The sequence below is a fragment of the Pteropus vampyrus genome, unplaced genomic scaffold (genome assembly GCF_000151845.1).
Source record: "Pteropus vampyrus isolate Shadow unplaced genomic scaffold, Pvam_2.0 Scaffold57, whole genome shotgun sequence".
In the NCBI taxonomy this organism is placed as follows: Eukaryota; Metazoa; Chordata; class Mammalia; order Chiroptera; family Pteropodidae; genus Pteropus; species Pteropus vampyrus.
The window spans coordinates 659113-663784 of NW_011888838.1; positions in this window are offsets into that span (position 1 = coordinate 659113).

Here is a 4672-nt window from a genome sequence, read left to right on the forward strand (position 1 = left end):
CCAGTAGATAGCATCTAAGCCTCTTGGATCCCTGCTTTATATAAAATCTTAATAATGCTTTTTAAATTTTCTTGTAGATATTTAATCATGCTCACTACCCTCAGTTTCAGTCCCTGTCTGTGTCAGTGACAGTCTTGGCAATGTTTGCTCAGATCTCCCTGGGGTTCCATGGTGTTTGTTCTAGCAGTGTACGGGGGGAGGGGCCCTCTCAGTTGGGGGTTGGGGGCTGCACCTCAGCCTCAGTTTTGCAATCATGGCCGGTAAAAAATCAACTTTTGTCCTTTGCAGTCCCATCCAGCTTCTATGCTTTCTGCCCTGATGACCGGGCTCTGCTGCCAGCTGGCCACAGGGAGCTCGCAGCTTTCCCAGGCAGGGCTGTTCAGAGAATTTGCGATGCCTTCACCCTCACTCTCTGGAGGCTGCTAGAGGCAGCTTCTTTATTTCTCCCAGTTTGCCCTCTAAAACTTGGGTTTCTGACCTGTTGTAGCTCTTATGTGCAGATTCCATTCTCCAACGTGCCGGTGTGAAGCTTGAGTGTTTTGGGTTCAGTTTTAGATATTCAGCCTATTGTTGTTTCAAGGGAAGAAATCTGAGGATGACTCACTCTGCCATGTTTCCAACTATGTTTCTTAATTTAAAGGTTTATATATCTGGTATATATTTGACCTCAGTAAAGTCTATAGAAACAAAGAAAATAAATTTACAGTGGTTTCTACTGACTAAAAGTTAACTATTTATAATCTAATTTGGAATTCTTTAATCAGGTCAAGTTTTATGCATTGATTTATTTGAATCTTTATGTTAATAGTTCAGAAACAGTTATGTTAAAGCCAAAAATATCTAATCAACCATATCTGTTTTTCATTTAACTGCTTAGTTAGGGCAATTATAATTAATTAATTTCCTTTTAAATTCAGTATAGATATAGATCTTCCGTTTTTAGATTTTTCTAAATTTAATGGCTGTTGAGTTTGGATTGCACCTTGTCCTTCCATTGTGTCAGTTTCATCAACACAGTAATAGTTTTTGTATCATATAGATATTATGATTAACCAGAAACATAAATGAACACTAAATTATTATCATTTTTTATTAAATAGAGGCAGTATATGTGTTTTTTCCAGAGACTGGAGAAATATTGCCTGAGTTCAAGTCCAGCTTTGTCACATCTTTGTCAGTGACTTAACCTCTCTTTCCCATGTGTAAAATGCAAATAGTAATAATATCTACTTTGTGATGTTATTGTGTGAATGAAATCAATTAATGTTTATAAAATATAACATTATGTAGAAAATAGTATGTCATTTTTACATTTGATAATAATATTAATATTATTATTATTTCATCAGTAACAAGCTAATATATGTTACTTTCATATTTTTTTCCTTATCTTTGGTCTGTTCAGCTAAGTGTATTAACAGTCCCTCAGAAGCACCCTTATTAATTTACAGTAATCTATTTGAGTGTAATTTTTTTAAACTCACATAAAGCACAAGTATAGTCACTTAGGGCTATTAGACATCTCTGTATTGACATAGTTTTCAAAACCTGAAAAAGACCTGCTTCCTTTGGTTCTCTTTACTAGAGACGTTCTCTTATTTTAAAAACCATTTTACAACTGCTAATTTGTTATTTTGCTGAAAACTCTGGTATTGAATTTATATTGTGTTTAAATTTCACCCAGTCTATTTACTTCAATTTCAGTAACTGTTTCAATAACTATCTGAAAGCTGAAAGGAGATTTAACTTTGAGTGGTGAACACACAATGCAATATATAGATAATGTATTATTGAACTGTACACTTTAAACCTATATAATTTTATTAACCAATGTCACCCCGATAAATTTAATTTAAAAAGATGAAATAAGATTATTTTGTCTATAAAAGATATAAAAACAAAGTATGAAAAGAAATTGACAAACTTTATAGGTATTATGGTAAGCAGCTCTCATATTTGGTCCTCAGTGATGCCCACTTCTTGATATTCACCCACTTATGTAATCTCTCTTTAGCTACTCCTAATCAGTAGACTACCACTGTGATGATAAGACGTAACTTCCATGATTAGGTTAGAACAAATTGTGACTTTTCTCTCATGCTAGCAGACTTGCTCTATTGCCCTCTTGGCTTTTATGCTTTAATGAATAAGCTTCTATCTTGGAGAGGCCCACTTGACAAGCAACTGAAGGAGGAATCAGTTGAACAGCTCTCTGCTAACATCCTGTCCTGTTAAACATAAAGCCAAATTTGTCCCAGCCAACACTTTAATTGCAGCCTGTGAGAGACATTGAAGAAAAAATCTAGTTAAAGTATGTCCAGATATTTGACAACAGAAACTGTGAAATAATATATTCATTTACTTAAACTGGTAATTCAATTTGGGGTGATACGTTATGCAGAAATAGAAAATAAATACAGTATTTTAACTATAAAGAAACTAAAGGACTATGTTGGAATGCACTTTATTATATTGGAATAAAATACTTTCAAGAGATTCATTAATAAGTATATTTTTGTTTTTTGCTAAGAGAAATGATTTCTCAAATAAAATTACCATGTGGCTGTTGTGCTCTTAGAAGAGCACAACAGCCACATGGTAATTTTAATGTGACTTCTATTTCATTAGATATGTCAGAGGAGACTCTGAACAGTCAAAAATCAGAGAACAAAAATTGGTTTTAAACCACCATTTTTATAGTCTATATTAGAAAAACTTTAACTGAAGAAATCAATTAGCTATTAACTGGAGTCTGTAATTTTCGAGACTAAATAGAGTTTTCCAAATATATAAGCTAATACCTAGAATAGTTAACTTGGCCTTTCTAAAGACCGAAAAGCCCTTCGGGACTATATCAGTCCTGAATCTGAGGGTAACTTTGGATGTTGCTAGACCACTGAGTATTACTGCATTTGTATCTTTTTGGGTAATACAAATGTATAATGTATTATTAGATGAATTATAGTTATACAAGGTCTACTTTGCTTGCAACTTCACTTCACATTTATTAAATCTATACTGGATGTTATCAAAAATATTCCAAGGAGGGAATATTTGAATATGGGGAGTCCATAATGAGTATTTTTAATTTCCCAAATTGTTCTTACATTAGTTTGACTCTTATTTCCCTTTTGTTTATGTCATTGAGAAGGACCATTCATCTAGTAAAAATTTTTCTAGTATACCTTTTACAGAATTGATTTTATGCCTGCAATATTGCCTGCAAGATATCCCAACTAAGAGAACTATATGACTAAAAATGTTTAACTCATGCATTATCTTGGTAAAATATTTCTTCCCTGATGTTCAAATAGTTACTTTAATATAAAAATAAATTTCCCCTAATTATTTCTAAATGAGAATTAACTTAAATTTATATAGATTAAATTAAGTGGTATTACATCATCAATGCCATATTTCAACATGAGTTTCATTGAGATTCTATATTATAAATTTCTTCTTTACAGATCTTAACACTAAGAGAACCTGAATTCTAAGAGAATATAAACTCAAAATAAAATTCAGAATAGTATTTTGTATTTTACTATACACTCTGAAATTCTACTGTGAGCCCTAGTCTGGCTAGGCTATGACAAACAAACAAACAAAAATCATTGTGTATGTGTGTGTGTGTGTGTTTAATGTGATATAAGTTAGCTCATTTATTAGTTCTCTGGTGTCAATAAATACTCAACACTTGCAGCAGCCATTATTCTCATTTGAGATTGCAAATAAGTTCTTAATTGAACACATGACTGTCTTAATGATTGCTCCATATAAATTTTGTCTTAGTTTGCTCAGCCTACCATAATAAAAATACCATAAATGAGATGGCTTAAACAACAGAAATTTCTCACAATTCTGAAGGCTAAAAGTTTGAGATAAAGTGCAAACATGGAACATTTTAACCTCCACATTTTATGTAATTGAAAAACATAAAATGGTTATTTATTTTTGATCTAGATTTAGGTAGGCAGTATATGGTTTAACATTTATTTGAACTCTTTGTTATAATTCAGAATAATTCATTTTAATGAACTCTACAAATATATTCCAAGAATAGAAAGTTGCTACTGATTCTTTTCTAGATGAATGAAGTAAATGAGGGATAACAAAGACTGTTCTGCCCTAACTCAAGTTTACCTCTCTTCAAGAATTTGGTGTTTTAGGGAGACACTGATTATAGCATATAAGGATAATAAATTTCTCAATTGCAGAAAAGAACTGCCTTACTCTTTATTCCAGGAAAACAGTATTTGAAGCTATTTCCTTTAAGTAATGCAATACTTAGACCAATTAATGTTGATTTTTTTTTTTTAAATAGTACAACATTGTATCTGTAAATAAGAGAATTACCACTTTGGTTTTTGAAAATCCTCAACTAACTTCTGACCACTGAATTTGGGTATAAATAATTATTGCTTAGATTTCAGTTATTTAAAAGATTTCAAAGAGTAAGCAAAATATCAAAGAGAGAAAAAAATAGATTAATGGAATCATAAAAATATCTGGGCTCAAGTAATAAAAACAAGATCCCTGAAATTCAGGACTACATTTTATGTGAAATGATTTGTATTTAAATCCTATGGTTAAGAGGGAAAAAAGGGGAAAAGATCTTTTGTATGTTAACTATGCAATACACATTGTTAATATAAAACAGACACAAAGAGAA